Source organism: Salmo salar, chromosome ssa13 (genome assembly GCF_905237065.1).
Source record: "Salmo salar chromosome ssa13, Ssal_v3.1, whole genome shotgun sequence".
In the NCBI taxonomy this organism is placed as follows: domain Eukaryota; kingdom Metazoa; phylum Chordata; class Actinopteri; order Salmoniformes; family Salmonidae; genus Salmo; species Salmo salar.
The window spans coordinates 51,307,597-51,335,301 of record NC_059454.1 but is presented as its reverse complement, the minus strand read 5'-3'; the positions used below and the strand labels follow the sequence as shown (position 1 = coordinate 51,335,301).

Sequence of the window (27,705 nt, the reverse complement as noted above, 5' to 3'; positions counted from 1 at the left end):
TAGTGAAAGATAAATTATAAAATAATGAATAAACTTTTTCAATGCTAGTTAAGCATTGAAGTAAGCATTGATGCATTATTTTGTGTATGAGCTTTTTGACAACAGTCTTAATCCAGTAAACTAGACCTCAGGAAAAGAAAACCGAGGTTGGGAACACAAGATGAAAGCAAAAAAAAAAAAATCTAGTTCAGAGAGAGCACACTTTCCTGTTTTATGTCTTGTGTTATATTTTTATGCAATTGTTACTCTTGTACTCTAAGCATTCTGTATCACTGTCACTTCTCTCAAAACACTTGAAGGCATTGTTATGAATTGTATTTTTATGCAATTCGGGAGCTTCATGAAATGGGTCTCCATGGCCGAGCAGCCGCACACACACAAGCCTAAGATCACCATGTGCAATGCCAAGTGTTGTCTGGAGTGGTTTAAAGTTTGCTGACATTGGACTCTGGAAACACGTTCTCTAGAGTCTTTTTTTATTTTATAAAAAGGTAAGACATGTTTTTAATTCTGGTGCCATTCTGCACACAAAAGCTTTATAGCTAACTAGCTAGCTAACGTTAGCGATGGTCCAACGTTAAGCAAACTCTCGGCAGCTCAAAGACATTCAAAGTTCCTCCATAGATGCAGTTCCTTTGTAGGTATAATTCTGTGAGCCTAATTCAGATAACGTATCATAACAAGATGCCTAGTACTTCAAGCCAAGCTTCCTCAACCACCCTCTCTCGCTCTCTCCCCACCCACAAAATTTCTGTCACATCTCGCACCCTACACTTGTCCTTCCATCACATATAAACAACTATAGCTTGCCCGCTCCATAGTAAGCTGCTCTATCTGCACTGATTGGTGAAGTAATTTAATGTCGAACGTAATGTAAAAAAAATTATATTTCAGAGGTAAAAAAAAGGAACAGAAAGGATCAATATAAACCGTTACTTTTTTGGGTTCGAACGGTACAGAACTTTATTTTGCTGGTCAGAACAATGAAACGCAAAGAAAATAATAGCTCTGTTCAGAACGAAATAATTTTGGTTCCAATCTCTGGTTTGTTGCTAAGGTTAGCTTGATATCTCTCTAGCTGGCTAGCCCGCTCATGTAATTACCAGAACAATGTTTTGAGTTTAACAGTAGCCAAGTTTTTATTCACCATAACAGGAAAAATATTTACAAGTACAGTGGCTTGCAAATGTATTCACCCCCCTGGCATTTTTCCTATTTTGTTGCCTTACAACCTGGAATTAAAATAGATTTTTTGGAGGTTTGTATAATTTTATTTACATAACACTTTGAAGATATTTTTTATTGTGAAAATATTTTTTATTGTGAAACAAACAAGAAATAAGACAAAAAAAAACAGAACACTTGAGTGTGCATAACTATTCACCCCCCAAAGTCAATACTTTGTAGAGCCACCTTTTGTAGCAATTACAGCTGCAAGTCTCTTGGGGTTTGTCTCTATAAGCTTGGCACATCTAGCCCTTGGATTGTTGCCCATTCTTCAAGGCGAATCTGCTCCAGCGCCTTCAAGTTGGATGGGTTCCGCTGTTGTACAGCAATCTATAAGTCCTACCACAGATTCTCAATTGGATTGAGGTCTAGGCTTTGGCTAGGCATTTCCAAATGTTTCCCCTTAAACCACTCAAGTGTTGCTTTAGCAGTATGCTTAGGGTCATTGTCCTGCTGGAAAGTGAACCTCCGTCCCAGTCGGAGACTGAAAAATGAATTTCCCTGTATTTAGTGCCATCCATCATTCCTTCAATTCTGACCAGTTTCCCAGTCCATGCCAGTGAAAACATCCCCACAGCATGATGCTGCCACTACCATGCTTCACTGTGGGGATGGTGTTCTCCGGGTGATGGGAGATGTTGGGTTTCTTTGATGGCCAAAAAGCTCTATTTTAGTCTCATCTCAGAATACTTTTTTCCATATGTTTGGGGAGTCTCCCACATGCCTTTTGGCGAACACCAAAAATGTTTGCTTATTTTTTTCTTCTAACCTGTTTAGGATAGGGGGCAGTATTTTCACGGCCGGATAAAAAACATACCCGATTTAATCTGGTTATTACCCCTGCCCAGAAACTAGAATATGCATATAATTGTTTGATTTGGATAGAAAACACCCTAAAGTTTCTAAAACTGTTTGAATGGTGTCTGTGAGTATAACAGAACTCATATGGCAGGCCAAAACCTGAGAAAATTCTATACAGGAAGTGCCCTCTCTGACCATTTCTTGGCCTTCTATAGCCTCTTTATCGAAAACAGAGGATCTCTGCTGTAACGTGACATTTTCTAAGGCTCCCATAGGCTCTCAGAAGGCGCCAGAACGGGGAATGATGACTCTGCAGTTGGAAAACAGTAGCGCATTTGGATAGTGGTCGATCTGAGAACAATGAAACGGGTTCGCGCGTGCACGTGAACAGTCCATTTTACATTTTCAGACTTTGAACAAAAACTCTCCTGGTCAGAATATTAACGCTATTTTACGAGAAAAATCGCATAAAAATTTATTTTAAACAGCGTTTGACATGCTTCAAAGTACGGTAATGGAATATTTTGAAATTTTTTGTCACGATATGCGCCGGCGCGTCACCCTTCGGATAGTGTCTTGAACGCAAGAACAAAACGGCGCTATTTGGATATAACTATGGATTATTTGGAACCAAAACAACATTGGGTGTAAAGTAGAAGTCCTGGGAGTGCATTCTGACGAAGAACAGCAAAGGTAATCCAAATTTTCTTATCGTAAATCTGAGTTTGGTGAGTGCCAAACTTGGTGGGTGTCAAATTAGCAAGCCATGATGGCCGGGCTATCTACTCAGAATATTGCAAAATGTGCTTTCACCGAAAAGCTATTTTAAAATTGGACACCGCGATTGCATAAAGGAGTTCTGTATCTATAATTCTTAAAATAATTGTTATGTTTTTTGTCAACGTTTATCATGAGTAATTTAGTAAATTCACCGGAAGTTTTCGGTGGGTATGCTAGTTCTGAACAAAACATGCTAATGTAAAAAGCTGGTTTTTGATATAAATATGAACTTGATTGAACAAAACATGCATGTATTGTATAACATAATGTCCTAGGAGTGTCATCTGATGAAGATCATCAAAGGTTAGTGCTGCATTTAGCTGTGGTTTTGGTTTTTGTGACATTATATGCTAGCTTGAAAAACGTGTGTGTGATTATTTCTGGCTGGGTACTCTCCTGACATAATCTAATGTTTTGCTTTCGTTGTAAAGCCTTTTTGAAATCGGACAATGTGGTTAGATAAAGGAGAGTCTTGTCTTTAAAATGGTGTAAAATAGTCATATGTTTGAAAAATTGAAGTTTTTGGATTTTTGAGGAGTTTGTAATTCGCGCCATGACCTATCATTGGACATTGGAGCGGTGTTCCGCTAGCGGAACATCTAGATGTAAGAGGTTAATAACCTCTGGGGCTAGGGGGCAGTATTGAGAATTTTGAAAAAAATGTGCCCATTTTTTAACTGCCTCCTACACCAACTCAGAAGCTAGGATATGCATATTATTAACCTCTATGGGCTAGGCGAGACGAATTCGTCCCACCTACGTAACAGCCACTTGCAGCCTGTGGCGCGATTTTCAAAACCTTAAAAATCCTATTACTTCAATTTCTCAAACATATGACTATTTTACAGCTATTTAAAGACAAGACTCTCGTTAATCTAACCACACTGTCCGATTTCAAAAAGGCTTTACAACGAAAGCAAAACATTAGATTATGTCAGCAGAGTACCAAGCCAGAAATAATCAGACACCCATTTTTCAAGCTAGCACATAATGTCACAAAAACCCAGAAGACAGCTAAATGCAGCACTCACCTTTGATGATCTTCATCAGATGACAACCCTAGGACATTATGTTATACAATACATGCATGTTTTGTTCAATCAAGTTCATATTTATATCAAAAAACAGCTTTTTACATTAGCATGTGACGTTCAGAACTAGCATACCCCCCCGCAAACTTCCGGGGAATTCGCTAACATTTTACTAAATTACTCACGATAAACGTTCACAATTATTTTAAGAATTATAGATACAGAACTCCTCTATGCACTCGATATGTCCGATTTTAAAATAGCTTTTTTGGTGAAAGCACATTTTGCAATATTCTAAGTACATAGCCCAGGCATCACGGGCTAGCTATTTAGACACCCGGCAAGTTTAGCACTCACCAATATCAGCTTTACTATTATAAAAGTTTGATTACCTTTTGTTGTCTTCGTCAGAATGCACTCCCAGGACTGCTACTTCAATAACAAATGTTGGTTTGGTCCAAAATAATCCATCGTTATATCCGAATAGCGGCGTTTTGTTCGTGCGTCCCAGACACTATCTGAAATGGTAAATCAGGGTCGTGCGCATGGCGCAATTCGTGACAAAAAAAATCTAAATATTCCATTACCGTACTTCGAAGCATGTCAACCGCTGTTTAAAATCCATTTTTATGCCATTTTTCTCGTAGAAAAGCGATAATATTCCGACCGGGAATGTCCATTTAGCTAAACTGAGGAAAGTAAACAAAGCTTTCGGTCGACGCGGGCACGCGCCTGAGTCTCACAGTACTGTAACCAGCCACTACCCAAACGCGCTACTTTTTTTCAGCCAGAGCCTGCAAAGCCACGATTCAGCTTTTTGCCGCCTTCTGAGACCCTATGGCAGCCGTAGGAAGTGTCACGGGACAGCTAAGATCCTCACTCTTCAAGAAGAACGACACCTTGTCAGACAGGCCACTTCCTGCCTGAAACCTTGTCAGGTCTTTGCCTGCCAAATGAGTTCTGTTATACTCACAGACACCATTCAAACAGTTTTAGAAACTTTAGGGTGTTTTCTATCCATGTGTAATAAGTATATGCATATTCTAGTTACTGGGTAGGAGTGGTAACCAGATTAAATCGGGTACGTTTTTTATCCAGCCGTGTCAATACTGCCCCCTATCCTAAACAGGTTAACAGATTTGGATAGAAAAACACTCAGAATTTTCTAAAACTGTTTGAATGGTGTCTGTAGGTATAACAGAACTCATATGGCAGTCAAAACCCTGAGACAAATTCTGACAGGAAGTGTATATCTGATGTGTTGAATTACTTTTAAGCCTATGCTATTGAAACACACAGGGATTTAATCATTGAGCACTTCCTACGCCATCCACTAGATGTCACCAGTCTTTACAAAGTGGTTTGAGTCTTCTACTGTGAAAACTGACCGAACAAGAGACTTGGAACGTTGGTCATAAGAGGATGGCCAATACTACTCTGGCGCGCGAGTGCATGTTTGGGTACTCTCATTCCAATACATTTACATTTTAATCATTCAGCAGACGCCCTTATCCAGAGCGACTTACAGTAGTGAATGCATACATTTCATTCATTATTTTTCTGTGCTGGCCCCCCATGGGAATCGAACTCACAACCCTGGTGTTGCAAACACCATGCTCTACCAACTGAGCTACAGGGAAGGCCAAGACGTTTTAAAAAAGAGAATGCAATCGTCCGCCTTGAATATTATTTAAGTTCTGATTGAAAAAGGCCCTAATGATTTATGCTATACAACGTTTGACATGTTTGAACGAACGTAAATATTTTTTTTCCCCCTCTTTGGTGAATGCCAAATCCGGCGGCCGTCGCTCATGTTTTTGAGTAGCCTATAGGACGCGCTAACAACACGGAGCTTTTTGGACATAAATGATGAGCTTTTTCGAACAAAACTACATTTGTTATGGACCTGGGATTCCTGGAAGTGCCTTCTGATGAAGATAAACAAAGGTAAGGGAATATTTACATAGTATTTTTGATTTTAGATCTCTCCAACATGGCGACTAGTCTGTATCGCCAAGCCTATTTTTCAGAGCGCAGTACTCAGATTATTGCAAAGTGTGATTTCCCAGTAAAGTTATTTTTAAATCTGGCAATGCGGTTGCGTTCAAGAGATGTTAATCTATAATTCTTTGAATGACAATATAATATTTTACCAATGTTTTCGAATAGTAATTATTTAATTTGTTGTGCTGATTGACTGGCGGTATTGGAGGGAAAATATTTCCTCAACATCAACGCCATTGTAAAACGCTGTTTTTGGATATAAATATGAACTTGATAGAACAAAATATGCATGTATTGTCTAACATAATGTCCTAGGAGTGTCATCTGATGAAGATTGTCAAAGGTTAGTGCATAATTTTAGCTGGTTTTCTGTTTTTGGTGATGCCCGTCTTTGCATTGGCAAAACATTACACACAGCTATTTTCAATGTACTGTCCTAACATATTCTAACTTTATGCTTTCGCCGTAAAGCCTTTTTGAAATCGGACAACGTGGTTAGATTAAGGAGATGTTTATCTTTCAAAGGGTGTAAGATAGTTGTATGTTTGAGAAATTTGAATTATGACATTTAATTGTTTTCAAATTTGGCGCCCTTGATATTTCACCTGCTGTTGATAGGGTGTACCAGGGGTGGGACATTACATCAAAGTTGGATCAGCCTGTAGTGTGGTTTTCCACTTTAATTTTGAGTGTGACTCCAAATCCAGACCTCCATGGGTTGATAAATTGGATTTCCATTGATTATTTTTGTGTGATTTTGTCGTCAGCACATTCAACTATGTAAATAAAAAAGTATTTAATAAGATTATTTAATTCATTCAGATCTAGGATGTGTTATTTTAGTGTTCCCTTTATTTTTTTGAGCAGTGTACTTTGATGAGTAACTGCACCAAAAAGGCTATAGTTTTAATCTACAGTAGCCAACAAAGTATTCGCACATCAATGACTATCAGTGCTTGAAGCTATTCCAGAGCAATGAAAACAAACTGATATTAATTAAGAGAATACAACAAGCAATTATCTTTGTCCTCCCACGCAGCTGAGCTTGATCATAGCGCAGAGCGGTCCTGCTCAACTTCTCTAGGCTCTGTAAGCTGACTGAAGCCACTCTTAATAAAGCTTTCATTACTTGTGATTGCTGTTAGCGCCTGCAGGTGTAAGGGGTGCGTTCTGGCGGCAGAGAAGTCAGACGCAGGAGAGAAACTGTTTCCAACGGCTCAGTTTATTAATAAAAACCCACCAGAAAACAGAACAATCAATAAATGGGTACATAACCCGACGCACACCAGACATAACGTGCACAAGTACTTACAAACAATACCAGACAAGGACATGGGGGGAACAGAGGGTTAAATACACAACATGTAATTGATGGAATTGAAACCAGGTATGTGGGAAGACAAGACAAAACAAATGGAAAATGAAAGGTGGATCGGCGATGGCTAGAAGATCAGTGACATCGACCGCCGAACGTCGCCCGAACAATGAGAGGGACCGACTTCGGAGGAAGTCGTGACAGCAGGCATATGTTGGCTTTGGCCTTCATTGCAGACCATCATAAAATATTAAAGTCCGGATGCTAGCAACATTAAGGTCACAAGGGTAATATTGTATACTATGCCATTATATTCTATGCTATTATATTACTTTCTGTGTAACAGCATAGGCTGCTGACGACAAACAGTTGTAGACAAAATCCCATGATGTGTTTATTTTGATATTGAACAAGATCATTATTTTCTTTGATTGTAATCCTAATAAAATTATCCATAGAGCTGATTAAAGTTAAATGGGGCTTTGTGACCTCAACACCCCTGGAGTTACTGTCTGCACACTATTTTGGGATGTGTGTTTGAGCCTTTGCACTCTTGCTTACAGCAGGGCTAGGCATTTTTATTGAATCTCTCTGTCTGTTTATTCCACTTCGGCCTTCCACTGTTTAGCCCCTGCGTCGGCCCGCTTACTCACCCTGCAGTACCTCCTTAGCATGGTCCAGCTCCTGCTCCTTCTGGGCCAGCTGCACGCAGAGTCCGGTGGCCGAGAGCACATCAGCAGAGCAGCATCCTTGGCCTTCCTCCAGGTCCTTATTTAACATATCCTTCATCTGCCTGAGCAGGTGCACCTCCTCCTGGAGCTGGGCCACCTCCCCCTGAAGCAACACTATGGAGGTAGAGAAGGAAAAAGAGAGAGAGGTTAGGAATCAATTTGTTATGAAATGGTGGTACTCTATACTGTACTGTTAAGTAGGCAGGGAGTGAGGGAAGAAGAGAGAGGGCGAGAGTTTAGGACCCTAAACTGTACTGTAAACTGTGCTGTAACAGAGGACAAGAGGGAGGAAAGGAGGGAGGGACAGAGAGATACTGGGAAGTTCTGGTATCTCAGACTGTTGTAATCAAATCAAATTGTATTTGTCAAATGCTTTGTAAACAACAGGTGTAGACTAAGAGTGAAATGCTTACCTACGGGCCCCTCTGAACAATGCAGAAATAAAACATTGAAAAATAATCGAAAAATAAGAAAACAAATGAATAAATACACAATGAGTAAGGATAACTTGCTTAATACACTAGGGCTGTGGTGATACCAGTATCACAATATTTTTTCCATGGCAAAAATGAAAACACGATGCAGAACAATCTCTTTGGTCCTTTAAAACCCTGCTGTATGTACAATAGTGTGCTATAGCTTGGAAAATAAATAAATGTGACTCTGGATGACAACATAATGATATCTGTTTCAAACATTAGGTCTGTTTTCCTAAAGAAGTTAAATCCGCTTTCTGTTTTGTTTCTTTGCCAGAATACTAACGAGTATCATAATACTGGTATTCTCCCTAACCCTAATATACACACGGGTGATGTGTAATGGTACAAGGTAATTGAGGTAGATGTCACGTCCTGATCAGTAAAAGGGGTTATTTGTTATTGTAGTTTGGTCAGGGCGTGGCAGGGGTTGTTTGTTTTGTGTGTTTCGGAGTTTTTGGTGTATGTTTTCTATTTCTCTGTGGGTTTTCAAGTTTTTCTATTTCTATGTTAGTTTTGGGAACGACCTCCAATTAGAAGCAGCTGGTTGTCGTTGCTTCTAATTGGAGGCCATATTTAAGTGGGTTTATTTTCTCTTGTGTTTGTGGGTAGTTGTTTTTCGTATAGTCCTTGTGTCCTTATGGAACTGTTAGTTGACGTTGATTTATTTTGTTTAAGTGTCCACCTACATAAATAAAAGAAGATGAGCCCGATACCCACTGCGCCTTGGTCCACTTTCTACGACGCACCTGACAGAACTACCCACCAAACCAGGACCAAGCAGCGGGGATTGGAGCACCGGAAAAAAGCATGGACGTGGGAGGATGAACGACGATTCTGGGAGGACAAACTAAGGGAGCTAGAGGAGACCGAGAGGCATCACGGGGAGTTGGGTAGAGTCAGGATAGAGACCTGAGCCAACTCCACGTGCTTATTACGGGGAGCGACGGATCAAGAAAGCACCGAGCTATGCGGAAATGCGCACTGTATTGCCCAGACGCATTCAAAGGCCGGTGCGATCAGTAAAAGCTCCTCAATATGGCCAGGCTATGTTGAGCACTCAGCCAGGAAGGGTTGTGCAGGCTGTATGCGCCAGACCTCCAGTGCGTCTCCAGGGTCCAGTTTACCCTGTTCCTGCTCCTCGCACTAGCCCTGAGGTGCGTGTTACTAGGCTGGCGCCTTCCAAAGCCAGCCCCACGCATCAGGCTTCTAGTGCGCCTGCCCAGTCCAGTACGTCCTGTTCCTCGCACTAGCCCTGAGGTGCGTGTCACTAGTCTGACGCCTCCAAAGCCAGCCCCACGCATCAGGCCTCTAGTGCGCCAGCCCAGTCCAGTACGTCCTGTTCCTGCTACCCGCACTCACCCTCCAGTGCGCCTCCATAACCCGGTACAGCCAGTGCCTGCAGTGAGCACTCGCCCGCCAGTCCGGCACAGCCAGAGTCGCCCGCCAGTCCGGCGCAGCCAGAGTCGCCCGCCAGTCCGGCGCAGCCAGAGTCGCCCGCCAGTCCGGCGCAGCCAGAGTCGCTCCTCAGCCCAGAGTCTTCAGCAGTGGGCTACAGCCCTGAGCCTTCAGCGGGGGTGGACAGGTTTGAATGGGGACTAAGGCCGGAGCCAGAGCCACCTTCGATAGTCTGGGTATCTATAACTATTTAGCAGTCTTATGGCTAGGGGGTAGAAGCTGTTCAGGGTCCTGTTGGTTCCAGATTTGGTGCATCGGTACCGCTTGTTGTGCAGTAGCAGAGAGAACAGTCTATGATTTGGGTGGCTGGAGTCTGACAAATTTTAGGGCCTTCCTCTGACACCGAAGTCCTGGATGGTGGGGAGCTCGTTCCCACTAATGTACTGGGCCGCACGCACTACCCTCTGTAGCTCCTTGCGGTCAGATGCCAAGCAGTTGCCATACCAAGCGGCGATGCAGCCAGTCAAGATTATCTCAATGGTAAGGTTTCCTGAAGTCCACGATCAGCTCCTTTGTCTTGCTAACGTTGAGGGAGAATTTGTTGTCCCGACACCACACTGCCAGGTCACTGACCTCCTTATAGGCCGTCTCATCATCGTCGGTGATCAGGCCTACCACAGTCATGTAGTCAAATGATGGTGTTTGAGACGTGCGCAGCCACAGTCGTGGGTGAACAGGGAGCACAGGAGAGGACTAAGCACACACCCCTGAGGGGCCCCGTCAGAAAGTCCAGGATGCAGTTGGAGGGAGGTGTTTAGTCCCAGGGCGCTGAGCTTAGTGTTGAGCTTGGAGGGCACTATGGGGTTGAACACTGAGCTCGAGTCAATGCACAACATTCCCACATAGGTGTTCCAGGTGGAGAGGGCAGTGTCGAGTGCAATAGGGATTACGTCAAGTGGATTTGTTGGGGAGTTATGCAAATTAAGTGGGTCCAGGGTGTCTGGGATGATGGTGTTGATGTGAGCCATGAGCAGCCTTTCAAAGCATTTCATGGCTACAGATGTGAGTGCTATTTGGCGATAGTCATTTAGACCGGTTACCTTGGCGTTCTTGGGCACAGGGACTATGACGGTCTGCTTGAAACATGTAGGTATTACAGACTGGGTCAGGGAGAGGTTGAATATGTAAGTTAAGACACTTGCCAGTTGGTCAACGCATGGTCTGAGTACGCGTCCTGGTAATTCGTCTGGCTCCGCGGCCTTGTGAATGTTAACCTGTTAGGGCTAGGGGGCAGTATTGACACGGCCGGATAAAATACGTACCCGATTTAATCTGGTTACTACTCCTGCCCAGTAACTAGAATATGCATATAATTATTGGCTTTGGATAGAAAACACCCTAAAGTTTCTAAAACTGTTTGAATGGTGTCTGTGAGTATAACAGAACTCATATGGCAGGCCAAAACCTGAGAAGATTCCATGCAGGAAGTGGCCTGTCTGACAAGTTGTGTTTCATTTTGGCTCTTTTTATTGAAGACTGAGGATCTTTGCTCTAACGTGACACTTCCTACGGCTCCCATAGGCTCTCAGAGCCCGGGAAAAAGCTGAACGATATCGAGGCAGCCTCTGGCTGAAACACTTTATCGCGTTTGGCAAGTGGCCGATCAGAGTACTATGGGCTTAGGCGCGTGCCCAAGTCGACCCCATGCTTTATTTTCTTTCGTCTGTTTACCTAAACGCAGATTCCCGGTCGGAATATTATCGCTTTTTTTATGAGAAAAATTGCATAAAAATTGATTTTAAACAGCGGTTGACATGCTTCGAAGTACGGTAATGGAATATTTAGAATTTTTTTGTCACGAATTGCGCCATGCTCGTCACCCTTATTTACCCTTTCGGATAGTGTCTTGAACGCACGAACAAAACGCCGCTATTTGGATATAACTATGGATTATTTTGAACCAAACCAACATTTGTTATTGAAGTAGAAGTCCTGGGAGTGCATTCTGACGAAGACAGCAAAGGTAATAACATTTTTCTTATAGTAAATCTGACTTTGGTGAGTGCTAAACTTGCTGGGTGTCTAAATAGCTAGCCCTGTGATGCCGGGCTATCTACTGAGAATATTGCAAAATGTGCTTTCACCGAAAAGCTATTTTAAAATCGGACATATCGAGTGCATAGAGGAGTTCTGTATCTATAATTCTTAAAATAATTGTTATGCTTTTTGTGAACGTTTATCGTGAGTAATTTAGTAAATTCACCGGCAGTGTTCGGTGGGAATGCTAGTCACATGCTAGTCACATGCTAATGTAAAAAGCTGGTTTTTGATATAAATATGAACTTGATTGAACAAAACATGCATGTATTGTATAACATAATGTCCTAGGGTTGTCATCTGATGAAGATCATCAAAGGTTAGTGGTACATTTAGCTGTGGTTTGGGTTTATGTGACATTATATGCTAGCTTGAAAAATGGGTGTCTGATTATTTCTGGCTGGGTACTCTGCTGACATAATCTAATGTTTTGCTTTCGTTGTAAAGCCTTTTTGAAATCGGACAGTGTGGTTAGATTAACGAGAGTCTTGTCTTTAAAATGGTGTAAAATAGTCATATGTTTGAAAAATTGAAGTAATAGTATTTCTAAGGTATTTGAATAACGCGCCACAGGATTCCACTGGCTGTTACGTAGGTGGGACGATTTGGTGCCACCTACCCTAGAGAGGTTAACATGTTTAACCTTTTCACGTGTGACTTCCAAATATCTCTTACGGTCAAGTTGCACAACGGGATAGTTAACCCATGCTGCCCTCAAACCAAGGCACGCTGCCTGCCCAATGATCTACAGTTGAAGTTGGAAGTTTACATACACTTAGGTTGGAGTCATTCATATTCTTTTTTCAACCACTCCACAAATGTCTTGTTAACAAACTATAGTTTTGGCAAGTTGGATAGGACATCTACTTTGTGCATGACACAAGTCATTTTTCCAACAATTGTTTACAGACAGATTATTCAATTTGTATCTAAAGTGTTTTTTTATTGGAAGCATTTAAACATTTGCAATTATCTCTACTTAGGATAAGGTAACATTTTTCTGTTTCTGTCTCCATATGATATGGTAAATATATCCAATGCAAAAAACATCTACATTTAAATGGTATTAATATTAATTTGCATATATTTCCGTTAATTCCTATATATTCACGTTAATTCCCATATATTCCTGTTAATTCCCGCGGAAGGTTTCCACCTCTGAATATTCCCCAAAATGTGCAACCCTAATGGTAACACAGAGGGGGAGTGGGGGAGGGACAGAGAGAGTTTATAATTTGTTGCAAATATTACTGTAAACTTCTGCCCTTTGTTAGTAGTTGAGCAACACATTTAATCTCATGCCAATGAGGGTCATAGCAAGAAAGGCCACCACTGAAATCAATATGCACACTGACACTTCAGAAGAGCATAAGTAAAACTGTCATGATGTGTACAGTATGTTTTTAGATAGATGCTTCTACAGCCAAATTAACTGAGAACAAGACAGTTCTTCAGAAACTAAGGTAAAACTCTGACTAAATGCAGCTAAAACATAAAATGATTTTCATACAGAGAAAAAAAGTCCTAGTTGGATTAAAAATAAGGCTAGGGGGCAGTATCCTGAATTTCCAGAAGACTGACGTGTACAAAGTAAACTGCCTGTTACTCAGGACCAGAAGCTAGGATATGCATATAAATGGTAGCATTGAAAACACTCTGTAGTTTCTGAAACTGTTAAAATAATGTCTGAGTATAACAGAACTGATATGGCAGGCGAAAACCCAAGGAAAATCCATCCAGATTTTCTTTTGATTGGAGGTCACAAGCCTTTTCAATGTAAGCCTATGGGATATACAAAAAAATAGCTCCCAGATTGCAGTTCCTATGGCTTCCATTAGATGTCAACAGTCTTTATACAGGGTTTCAGGCTTGTTTCTTGAAAAACGAATAAGTAGTTGTAGTTTATCCAAGGTGTTCTCATCAGCGAAGGTAGGCTTTTGGCAAATGTGAATGAACACCAATCTTTCTGTCTGAAATATTATCATTTATTTACATATTAGGGTACCTGAGGACTGATTGGATGAAGTTTACCAGTAGCTTTTTGGATTCCTTTTTATGCATGTTGAAGGAGTGTATTACTGAAATCAATGGCGCCAACTAAACATATTTTTGGGGGATATAAAGAAGGACTTTATCGAACAAAACGAACATTCATTGTGTAGCTGGGACCCTTGGGATTGCAAACAGAGGAAGATCTTCAAAGGTAAGTGATTTATTTTATCCCTTTTGGCGCGCTCAATTTTGATCCTGCTAGCGGGAACCGATCCCTAAGCGGTTTTTAACAGACTAATTTATGTAAGTATGAGTTCAGTTATTCTTCGAAATTCCATACTTCATCAGGCCCAGGAGAAGCTGGAGAAAACAGCTTATCCCCATTTCATCTGCCTCAGCTGCCAACTGCCAAACATCAAGCAGACAATTCTCATATCCTAGCTCCAATATTCCAGTCTGAGGCAGTAATGAATGGGGAAAGTAAGCACCTGCCAGAATATTTAGAGAGGAACTGACAAATTAGCCAAGGAGCGAGGATAGTACTTAACGCCTTGATAAAGAGCAGAACAATCGTTTTCATTGGAGTGCCAAGGTTGAAGTTGTGGCTCCACTAAAAAAATGCTTTTGTGGTTCATTGCAGAGAGGCTACTGATATTCAGCTACCTCCAAGGTCATAACCTTATCCCTTACATGATGAGCAAACAGAAATGTCTGGATGTAATAATCTTCATTCTCTTTCGCGAAGCTGTCCCGTCTACAGCTTATAAAGGGTTGCTTTATGAGTTCCACAAACTACACATAATATGCCCATACCAGACTCAAAATGTATACAGGGATGACACCCTCATCCATAACTAAATGTCCTTATTAACCTTCACGGTGGCCAATGAAATCAGAACAGTTGGGTTGTAGTTGTTGGCTTGATCATCCTCTCTTTGACACGTGAAAAACTACTACAGTAAACTGTAGTATAGTGTAAGATACTATACCACAGTATTTCATTTGCATATACCCAACTCATCCCCATATCTTAATTTGTGCCACCAATGAGTGAGAAACCTACATGCCAAGTACAGACCATATATTGTGTTCGCTACAGGTTATCGAAAAGAGCAGAAGCTCTGAACTATCTGTTCAGACTCCAGTCCTACCTAGCTACAGGTTATGGAAAATTTGATATTTTAGTATTTGTCCAATAGGTTTCCTCAAGAAACAACCCCCCACTACCATGTCAAAGATAATAACCGAACAAAAACACTATAGTAAATACTACAGTAATGTCTGCAAAAACACTACAGTAATTACTATAGTATATACTATAGTAATACTAGTGTTATACAGTAGTATACTACACTGTAAATACTATTATACAGTATTATACTAAACTGTAAATTCCCGTGGAGGGTCCATCTTAATTTGTTAATTTGTGCCCAGTGGGCACGCCGCCCGCAACTATGCCAGCATTCTCCAATCAGCACCACGCCACTGAGACCACTCTCATGTGTTTCCTGTTTCAACTGAGTCATGTTCATTAGGCACAAAATGGAGGAAAACGGAATACCTTCACTTTCGTTTTCCGTTGCAAAATGTTGCGTGCCCAAATGAACATGACCAAGCATTTGCAAACATACGGCAGCATTGGATTTACCTCCTCTCTCAGAATGGAGCTTTTCACTCATCACTTTGGAAGAGTCTGCCTCTTCACAGAAGCTATAACAAAGCTTTCAGATTATTTAAATGCTTTTGGAGAACCTGCATTAGGCAGTAGTTCAGAACGTTCTGTACTTTCTATTTGTGTTCACTGACTGAAATGTAAGTGGCTCTGGATAGAAGACTGTCTTCTAAATAACTAAAATGAAATATAAAAGTTATTATGAGAGGGGTCGAACGAAATCATCGGCGTGGTGAGTGTGTTTCATTATGCTGAGGTGTAGTTAATGGAGCTGATAATAGAACCACATTTTTTACGGAGCAACCCAAGCAGTAATACCTCATTGGGAGACCGAGTCCACAGGCCATTTCAGAAACACCAATTCACTCTTACGAATGTTTAAGAATTCTATTATAGTCCTGCCCTCAATTCAATTACGGATTTGTTAAGTAAGCATCTATTGATTGTGCTACTGCAGCACAATAGATGAGTCATAAGTAAGGTAGCACAGAAAATTGGGTTTTATCTCGTCCAAACACACCACGAGTCCACACACCAAACAAACTGTGCAAAAAAATTACAGGGCTGGCTGAGGCAACGCTCATTTGCATAGGAGGTCGGAGACAGAACAGCCCGGTGGTCAGGAACTTGGGCCATATCCAATCAAAACTGATAACCGCACGTTCACGGGGGAAGGAAAAGCAACAATCCTGAACTGTGCACTGTAAGAGTAGTGGGTTCAAAGTGTTTTTGTTTCACAACGGCCTGCTAATGTATCTGTAATTACCTGGTGAACCAGATATGCTTTGGTTAAATGTTATGTCTACCACCACACAACTCTGGATTTCAGGTTTTAATTGAATAGCACTCTTTAGTCTAAAATCCAATTAAAATGAAAAGCGTTTTTTTAAAGCGATCGAACGAGCGTGCTCACGCTGGAAGTAGAGTGTATATGAGTGAACAAGAGAAAAAAAGACAGGCCTGGCCGCGAGCGTCAAATTAGAAAGCAAGTCAATTTTTCTAACGTCTACGCGGAGCAATGCTGGTAAAATAAGCGGATTACTTGAGTGGGTCGTTTGTAGAAAATGAATTAGAGGAATTGTTATAATTTTCCCTATGCCAATTAGACTAAAGATGTAATTTAAAATGTATTGGGCTGTAAGCTAAGGTTTATCAGTCAAATAAGCTACATATTTTAAAAAAATTGCAGCCTACCTGTGTTGATTTCAATTAACCTGTTAGGGCTAGGGGGCAGCATTTGCACGTCTGGATAAAAAAAATGTACCCGATTTAATCTGGTTACTAATCCTACCCAGTAACTAGAATACGCATATACTTATTATATATGGATAGAAAACACTCTAAAGTTTCTAAAACTGTTTGAATGGTGTCTGTGAGTATAACAGAACTCATTTGGCAGGCAAAACCCTGAGACATTTTCTGACAGGAAGTGGATACCTGATGTGTTGTATTGACTTTAAACCTATCCCATTGAAAAACACAGGGGCTGAGGAATATTTTGGCACTTCCTATTGCTTCCACTAGATGTCACCAGCCTTTACAAAGTGTTTTGAGTTTTTGGCGGGAGATCTGACCGAACAAGAGCCATGGAACGATGATGTCCCATTAGACACCTGGCGCGCGAGTTCATGTTGGGTACCCTCGTTCCAATACGTTATAAAAGAGTATGCATTCGTCCACCTTGAATATTATTCATGTTCTGGTTAAAAAAGGCCCTAATGATTTATGCTATACAACGTTTGACATGTTTGAACGAACGTAAATATATTTTTTCCCCTCGTTCATGACGAGAAGTCCGGCTGGCTTAGATCATGTGCTAACAAGACGGAGATTTTTGGACATAAATGATGAGCTTTTTTGAACAAAACTACATTCGTTATGGACCTGTGATACCTGGAAGTGACATCTGATGAAGAGAATCAAAGGTAATGGATTATTTACATAGTATTTTCGATTTTAGATCTCCCCAACATGACGTCTAGTCTGTATCGCAACGCGTATTTTTCTGGGCGCAGTGCTCAGATTATTGCAAAGTGTGATTTCCCAGTAAGGTTATTTTTAAATCTGGCAAGTTGATTGCGTTCAAGAGATGTAAATCTATAATTCTTTAAATGACAATATAATATTTTACCAATGTTTTCTAATTTTAATTATTTAATTTGTGACGCTGACTTGACTGCCGGTTATTGGAGGGAAACGATTTCCTCAACATCAATGCCATAGTAAAACGCTGTTTTTGGATATAAATATGAACTTGATAGAACTAAAAATGCATGCATTGTCTAACATAATGTCCTAGGAGTGTCATCTGATGGAGATTGTAAAAGGTTAGTGCATCATTTTAGCTGGTTTTATGGTTTTGGTGACCCTGTCTTTGACTTGACAAAACATTACACACAACTCTTGTAAATGTACTGTCCTAACATACTCTAAATTTATGCTTTCGCCGTAAAACCTTTTTGAAATCGTAAAACGTGGTTAGATTAAGGAGATGTTTATCTTTCAAATGGTGTAAAATAGTTGTATTTTTGAAAAATTTGAATTTTGACATTTATTTGGATTCAAATTTGCCGCTCTTGAAATGCACCTGCTGTTGATGGAGTGCACCACGGGTGGCACGCTAGCGTCCCACCTAGCCCATAGAGGTTAAAAGGCACATAGCCTAGGCAGGCTGGAAAACCTAGGCACAGCTGGAAAACTCGAGGTCTCCGATTTCAAGAGAGAATACTGTTTGTAGAAGAACAAGACTGGGTTGTTGATTAACAACTCTGGTTTATTATCTACAACATCATTGTGAGCTAGCCGAGCAACGACACTTCAGCATAGGTACGGTGGCTCCCTTAGGACATCTAAGGTGACTCAAAAGGAACTCGCAAAAGTAATTCCCAGGGGCTACATACCGAACAAATGGATTTTCAAGACAACGCAGCGTATGTGAATTGATTCTGGCTACTCTCGCACGCAATGCAAATTTCATGCCGTTGACGGGCATCTCTCAATGTGATTTCGGCTTAACCTCTTGGCGTTCCCCTAGGATAGGGGGCGCTAAAGCGATTTTTGAAAAAAAATCGTGCCCATTTTAAACGGCCTCCTACTCAAACTCAGAAGCTAGGATATGCATATAATTAATACTTGTGGATAGAAAACACCCTAAAGTTTCTAAAACTGTTTGAATGGTGTCTGTGAGTATAATAGAATTCATATGGCAGTCAAAACCCCGAGACAGATCGAAACAGGAAGTGGAATTCTGAATTGCGAACTCAACTTCATCACGTTGCCTATTAATCACACCGTGAGCTATGGTTCATTGAGCACTTCCTATTGCTTCCACTAGATGTCCCCAGTCTTTACAAAGTGATTTGAGACTCCTACTGTGAAAACTGAATGAATGAGACGCTGTGGAACGTGGTCACACAGAGAGGGCCATCACCATTATGACGCCGGCGCCCCTGGTTACCCTCCCCTTTCGAAACGTTTTGAAACACAATGCAATCATCCCCCTCGATTCTTATTGGCTCTCTTGTTGAAAAACGCCCTGAAGATTTATGTTATACAACGTTTGACATGTTTGAACGAACCTAAATGGGAAAAAAATGCTTTTTGTCGACATGGCTGTCCCGTGGCCGACGGAGGATTTGGATCAGCCTTCAGACGCGCTAACAAGAACAAGCTAATGGAACATAATGGATGAACTTTTTTGAACAAAAATACATTTGTTGTGGACCTGGGATGCCTGGAAGTGCTTTCTGATGAAGACAACCAAAGGTAAGGGATTATTGACAATAGTATACAAGACTAGATGTGATATGCGATTGTTCCAAGATGGCGCTGACCTGTAACGTTAGCCTATTTTTCAGAGTATCGCATCCCCTTTCATCGCAAAGTATGATTACCCAGTAAAGTTAATTTTAAATCTGGCATTACAGGTGGTTTCAAGAGATATTCATCTATAAATCTTAGAATGACAATATTACATTTTCACCTCTTAGGGCTAGGGGGCAGTATTTACACCGCCGGATAAAAAACGTACCCGATTTAATCTGGTTACTACTCCTACCCAGTAACTAGAATATGCATATACTTATTAGATATGGATAGAAAACACCCTAAAGTTTCTAAAACTGTTTGAATGGTGTCTGTGAGTATAACAGATCTCATATGGCAGGCAAAAACCTGAGAGATTCCTTTACAGGAAGTGGCCTGTCTGACCATTTATTGGCTTTCTTTGACATCTCTTTCCAAAACAAAGGATTTCTGCGGTAACGTGACACTTCCCACGGCTCCCATAGGCTCTCAGAGCCCGGGAAAAAGATGAATGTCGTCATTCCAGCCCCAGGCTGAAACACATTATCGCCTTTGTCAAGTGGCCGATCAGGGGACAGTGGGCTTAGGCGCGTGCACTGGTCGCCCCCGTCTTTCTTTTTTTCCCTCTATTTACCGAAACGCAGATTCCCGGTCGGAATATTATCACTTTTTTACGAGATAAATTGCATAAAAATTGATTTTAAATAGCGGTTGACATGCTTCGAAGTACGGTAATGGAATATTTAGCCATTTTTTGTCACGAAATGCACCATGCTCGTAACCCTGATTTACCATTTCGGATAGTGTCTAGAACGCACGAACAAAACGCCGCTGTTTGGATATAACGATGGATTATTTGGGACCAAACCAACATTTGTTATTGAAGTAGAAGTCCTGGGAGTGCATTCTGACGAAGAACAGCAAAGGTAATAACATTTTTGTTATAGTAAATCTGATTTTGGTGAAGGCTAAACTTGCTGGGTGTCTAAATAGCTAGCCCGTGATGGCTGGGCTATGTACTGAGAATATTGCAAAATGTGCTTTCACCAAAAAGCTATTTTAAAATCGGACATAGAGTGCATAGAGGAGTTCTGTATCTATAATTCTTAAAATAATTGTTATGCTTTTTGTGAACGTTTATCGTGAGTAATTTAGTAAATTGTTAGTAAATTCCCCGGAAGTTTGCGGGGGGTATGCTAGTTCTGAACGTCACATGCTAATGTAAAAAGCTGTTTTTTCATATAAATATGAACTTGATTGAACAAAACATGCATGTATTGTATAACATAATGTCCTAGGGTTGTCATCTGATGAAGATCATCAGAGGTTAGTGCTGCATTTAGCTGTGGTTTGGGTTTATGTGACATTATATGCTAGCTTGAAAAATGGGTGTCTGATTATTTCTGGCTTGGTACTCTGCTGACATAATCTAATGTTTTGCTTTCGTTGTAAAGCCTTTTTGAAATCGGACAGTGTGGTTAGATAAAGGAGAGTCTTGTCTTTAAAATGGTGTAAAATAGTTATATGTTTGAGAAATTGAAGTAATAGCATTTTTAAGGTATTTGAATATCGCGCCATGGGATTAGACTGGCTGTTGCGTAGGTGGGACGATTTGGTGCCACCTAGCCTAGAGAGGTTAAAAATGTTTTCGAATAGTAATTTAGTCAATTGTAGCTCTGTTTCATCGGATGCATTTGAGGGAAAATAGTCAACGTTACGCACCGATGTAAAATGCTGTTTTTATATATAAATATGAACTTTATCGAACAAAAGAATGCATGTATTGTGTAACATGATGTCCTAGGTGTGTCATCTGATGAAGATTGTCAAAGGTTAGTGCTGCATTTAGCTGTTTTTTGGTTATTTGTGATGCATGTGGTTGGTCGGAAAATGGCTATGTGGCTACTTTTACGATATACTCCTCTAACATAATCTAATGTTTTGCTTTTGCTGTAAAGCCTTTTTGAAATCGGACAACGTGGTTCGATTCAGGAGAGGTGTATCTATAAAACGATATAATTAGATTTTTTTATTTTTTATTTTTTATTATTACATTTTGTTATGCTAATGGCGATATGATTTTTCGCTGGATGAGGCCGCACAGGGGTTAATGAGAACAAACTGTTACATGAAAGACATAAGTTAACACAACTTTGTCAGAAGGGGGTGATAACTACATTCATACACACATCCCTTTGAAAGAGATCTCCGGCAAGTACCAGAGCAATCTATGATGAGTCTGTCTGCGAATACGAACTGTATTGTTGGATTTGCGGTAAACTTTGAACATTGTTATTAGCATAAGCATAGTATATAAGGAGTGGAAGAGACTGTTTTTTATGTCAGAAGTTAATGGTTCTCTGTAGAAAGACAGAGTGGCTGTGGAATGTGCTGGGTGGAGTCACGGGAGTGCGATAGGTGATACGGCTGGACATCTGTGGATTAGGCGAAGGAGGGGTTGAGGTCAGGTCAGATCCCCTGAAGGGAGAAAGAATGGTTTATTATCCTGTTACCCTCTTCCTGTTGAACCATAAGATGTAAGGATTGGAGAGAAGGAGGGGTGTCTAAAGTGGAGTATATATACTTGTGATGGTGGGAACATGTCTGTCTGAATACAGCTGTGTCGACCCTTTGGGGAGAATTAAACTTGGTTAAGCTTCTCTAGCGTCCGTGAGTTATTTACTCTGAAAAATTAGAACCCAACAGTATTTATTGGTCAAATATTTGGGGAAGCCTGGCTTCCCTTGGCATCCATGATTACACGCCACTGGCTACATTAAAGTTAGCGTGAGAGCAAGTCGCAAGGACAGTGGCACAACGGGAAATATGCTATTCCTCCTCTACCTCTCTGTAGGCGAGCGAAGCACTGAAACATTCAAGATAAGAGAGTGAGAGGAAGATGGTGGCCCATTTGTCAGCGTCTATGCATCTTTCCAGCTAGGGACGAGGCGAGCGAGCACCACAGCTATGCATTAAAAATGACACCTAGTGTGAGTTTCCTGATAAGTGCAATCTCTCGTGTTCTCCTTCCTATCTTCCTCAGGACTATTTGGTTATTTACCATCATTGTGCCTGCCTGTGTATTGTGTACTGAGAGACTGGGTGTGCACCTTGTAACTAGTGCTCTTTTTATTGAAGCATAGGGACACCCTCATGGCTATGACCCTGACTGAGACAATAACAAAGTGTGAAGGCATACATCGTATGTGGATGGATGTGAGGTCATGAAACAAAAAGTCACACCTGTGAGCTCAATAAACAACTCCTAGTGCAGTGTAGAGTTAATTAATAAGATGCAAAATGCCTTTGACTGAGCAAAATAAAACGTTGATCTCTGATAATCTATGCAGCCACTCAGGTTGTACAGCAATTAGTATCCAGTCACTCCGGCACCACACACGAATGTGCCACAAAAGAACAAGGGCACCATTGCGTCACTGACTTGCTGTTAGTTCCCTGAGTGAATAGACAAGTTTATACCTTGAAAAGCAAATCACACACAATCCCTTATAACAGGCTTCCTCATTGATTGCAACTGCTATTAGCATCATCCAAAAACGGTTTACAATTCACAGGAAGAACAATAGCCTAGTCTATTTGGCATCAATTCTTCACATGGACATCAATAATATACTACAAAGGAGGTTTTTGACAGTCAGAAGTGTGAGCAATAGGCTAACCCTATTTGTTGATGTAACGGGTACCAAACTAGTTACACATTTGGACACTATGTTCATCTGGGAAGAAAGTTATTCACATTACAAAATACAAAACTTTGGGACTGACCAAAAAGTAGCCTATCTGAACACTGAGTTTAAGGTATGCTATGGCTATGGGTGCACCCTCAAAAACTCACTAGGAATACACCAATCATAGCACATACAAATGTACAAGGCTAAACACACAAAACAATTAGCTTACACTTTTTAACCTGTTAGGGCTAGGGGGCAGTATTTGCACGGCTGGATAAAAAAAATGTACCGGATTTAATCTGGTTACTAATCCTACCCAGTAACTAGAATATGCATATACTTATTATATATGGATAGAAAACACTCTAAAGTTTCTAAAACTGTTTGAATGGTGTCTGTGAGTATAACAGAACTCATTGGGCAGGCAAAACCCTGAGACATTTTCTGACAGGAAGTGGATACCTGATGTGTTGTATTACCTTTAAACCTATGCCATTGAAAAACACAGGGGCTGAGGAATATTTTGGCACTTCCTATTGCTTCCACTAGATGTCACCAGCCTTTACAAAGTGTTTTGAGTCTTCTGGAGGGAGATCTGACCGAACAAGAGCCATGGAACGATGATGGCCCATTAGACACCTGGCGCGCGAGTTCATGTTGGGTACCCTCGTTCCAATACGTTATAAAAGAGTATGCATTCGTCCACCTTGAATATTATTCATGTTCTGGTTAAAAAAGGCCCTAATGATTTATGCTATACAACGTTTGACATGTTTGAACGAACGTAAATATATTTTTTCCCCTCGTTCATGAAGTGAAGTCCGGCTGGCTTAGATCATGTGCTAACAAGACAGAGATTTTTGGACATAAATGATGAGCTTTTTTGAACAAAACTACATTCGTTATGGACCTGTGATACCTGGAAGTGACATCTGATGAAGAGAATCAAAGGTAATGGATTATTTACATATTATTTTCGATTTTAGATCTCCCCAACATGACGACTAGTCTGTATCGCAACGCGTATTTTTCTGGGCGCAGTGCTCAGATTATTGCAAAGTGTGATTTCCCAGTAAGGTTATTTTTAAATCTGGCAAGTTGATTGCGTTCAAGAGATGTAAATCTATAATTCTTTAAATGACAATATAATATTTTACCAATGTTTTCTAATTTTAATTATTTAATTTGTGATGCTGACTTGACTGCCGGTTATTGGAGGGAAACGATTTCCTCAACATCAATGCCATAGTAAAACGCTGTTTTTGGATATAAATATGATCTTGATAGAACTAAAAATGCATGCATTGTCTAACATAATGTCCTAGGAGTGTCATCTGATGGAGATTGTAAAAGGTTAGTGCATCATTTTAGCTGGTTTTATGGTTTTGGTGACCCTGTCTTTGAATTGACAAAACATTACACACAACTCTTGTAAATGTACTGTCCTAACATACTCTAAATTTATGCTTTCGCCGTAAAACCTTTTTGAAATCGTAAAACGTGGTTAGATTAAGGAGATGTTTATCTTTCAAAGGGTGTAAAATAGTTGTATGTTTGAAAAATTCGAATTTTGACATTTATTTGGATTCAAATTTGCCGCTCTTGAAATGCACCTGCTGTTGATGGAGTGCACCACGGGGGGGGGGGACGCCTGCGTCCCACCTAGCCCATAGAGGTTAAAAAGAGAATGAGATATACAGAGTTGGCTCAAATGTTCAAATGATTATCTTTATATTCAAGCATCAAGCATATCAAAAGTATCAAAAAACTTTACACACACAGTCACGAAACTTGAACAAAAGCTACAACAATGTAAGTAAGTATAATACAGAAGTCGAAAAAGCACTCCTCTACAAAAAATGTAGATTACAATGTTCCCTCACTGGTGTCCATAAAGCCAACAGCACACAATAAACACATCTATACGTGGAGTTCCAGGTCTCCGGCAGCCTCTGGAACTGCCGATCTGCGGCCAACAAGGCAGAGTTCATCTCAGCCTATGCTACCCTCCAGTCATTCGACTTCTTGGCGCTGACGGAAACATGGATTACCACACAAAACACTGCTACTACTGCTCTCTCCTCGTCTGACCACGTGTTCTCGCACACCCCGTTAGCATCTGGTCAGCGGGGTGGTGGCACTGGAATCCTCATCTCTCCCAAGTGGACATTCACTCTTTCTCCCCTGACTCATCTGTCTATCGCCTCCTTTGAAATCCATGCTGTCACAATCACTAGCACATTCAAGATTAACATCCTTACCATTTATTGCCCTCCAGGTTCCCTTGGAGAGTTCATCAATGAGCTTGACGCCTTGATAAGTTCCTTTCCTGAGGATGGCTCACCCCTCACAGTTCTGGGTGACTTTAACCTCCCTACGTCTACCTTTGACTCATTTCTCTCTGCCTCCTTCTTTCCACTCCTCTCCGCTTTTGACCTCACCCTCTCACCGTCCCCCCCTACTCACAAGGCAGGCAATACGCTTGACCTCATCTTCACTAGATGCTGCTGTTCTACTAATCTCACTGCAACTCTCCTTCAAGTCTCCGAACACTACCTTGTATCCTTTTCCCTCTCGCTCTCCTCCAACACTACTCACTCTTCTCCTACTCAGATGGTATTGCGCCGTCGCAACCTTCGCTCTCTCTCTCCTGCTACTCTCTCCTCTTCCATACTATCATCTCTTCCCTCTGCTCAATCCTTCTCCAACCAATCTCCTGATTCTGCCTCCTCAACCCTCCTCTCCTCCCTTTGTGCATCCTTTGACTCTCTATGTCCCCTATCCTCCCGACCGGCTCGGTCCTCCCCTCCTGCTCCGTGGCTTGACGACTCATTGCGAGCTCACAGAACAGGGCTCCAAACAGCCGAGCGGAAATGGAGGAAAACTAGCCTCCCTGCGGACCTGGCATCTTTTCACTCCCTCCTCTCAACATTTTCCTCCTCTGTTTCTGCTGCTAAAGCCACTTTCTACCACTCTAACTTCCAAGCATCTGCCTCTAACCCTAGGAAGCTCTTTGCCACCTTCTCCTCCCTCCTGAATCCTCCTCCCCTCCCTCTCTCCGGATGACTTCGTCAACCATTTTGAAAAGAAGGTCGACGACATCCAATCCTCGTTTGTTAAGTCAAACGACACCGCTGGTCCTGCTCACATTGCCCTACCCTATGCTTTGACCTCTTTCTCCCCTCTCTCTCCAGATGAAATCTTGCGTCTTGTGACGGCCGGCCGCCCAACAACCTGCCCGCTTGACCCTATCCCCTCCTCTCTTCTCCAGACCCTTTCCGGAGACCTTCTCCCTTACCTCACCTCGCTCATCAACTCATCCTTGACCGCTGGCTACGTCCCTTCTGTCTTCAAGAGAGCGAGAGTTGCACCCCTTCTCAAAAAACCTACACTAGAGCCCTCCGATGTCAACAACTACAGACCAGTATCCCTTGTTTCTTTTCTCTCCAAAACTCTTGAACGTGCCGTCCTTGGCCAGCTCTCCTGCTATCTCTCTCAGAATGACCTTCTCGATCCAAATCAGTCAGGTTTCAAGGCTGGTCATTCAACTGAGACTGCTCTTCTCTGTGCCACGGAGACTCTCCGCACTGCTAAAGCTAACTCTCTCTCCTCTGCTCTCATCCTTCTAGACCTATCTGCTGCCTTTGATACTGTGAACCATCAGATCCTCCTCTCCACCCTCTCCGATTTGGGTATCTCCGGCGCGGCTCACTCTTGGATTGCTCCTACGAGGTGGCGTGGCGAGAATCCGTCTCCGCACCACGTGCCCTCACCACTGGTGTCCCCCAGGGCTCAGTTCTAGGCCCTCTCCTATTCTCGCTATACACCAAGTCACTTGGCTCTGTCATATCCTCACATGGTCTCTCCTATCATTGCTACGCAGACTACACACAATTAATCTTCTCCTTTCCCCCTTCTGATAACCAGGTGGCAAATCGCATCTCTGCATGTCTGGCAGACATATCAGTGTGGATGACGGATCACCACCTCAAGCTGAACCTCGGCAAGACGGAGCTGCTCTTCCTCCTGGGGAAGGACTGCCCTTTCCATGATCTCGCCATCACGGTGGACAACTCCATTGTGTCCTCCTCCCAGAGTGCTAAGAGCCTCGGCGTGACCCTGGACAACACCCTGTCGTTCTCCGCTAACATCAAGGCGGTGACCCATTCTGTAGGTTCATGCTATACAACATTCGCAGAGTATGACCCTGCCTTACACTGGAAGCGGCGCAGGTCCTAATCCAGGCACTTGTCATCTCCCGTCTGGATTAATGCAACTCCCTGTTGGCGGGGCTCCCTGCCTGTGCCATTAAACCCCTACAACTCATCCAGAACGCCGCAGCCCGTCTGGTGTTCAACCTTCCCAAGTTCTCTCACGTCACCCCGCTCCTCCGCACACTCCACTGGCTTCCAGTTGAAGCTCGCATCTGCTACAAGACCATGGTGCTTGCCTACGGAGCTGTGAGGGGAACGGTACCTCTGTACCTTCAGGCTCTGATCAGGCCCTACACCCAAACAAGGGCACTGCGTTCATCCACCTCTGGCCTGCTGGCCCCCCCACCGCTGCGGAAGCACAGTTCCCGCTCAGCCCAGTCAAAACTGTTCGCTGCTCTGGCACCCCAATGGTGGAACAAGCTCCCTCACGACGCCAGGACAGCGGAGTCAATCAACACCTTCCGTAGATAC

General features: G+C 41.9%; 1 pseudogene; it reads right to left on the bottom strand.

Annotated features, from left to right (window-relative positions):
- LOC106567389 (kazrin-like) overlaps positions 1-27,705 on the bottom strand; it is a 215,685-nt pseudogene that overhangs the window by 69,228 nt on the left and 118,752 nt on the right.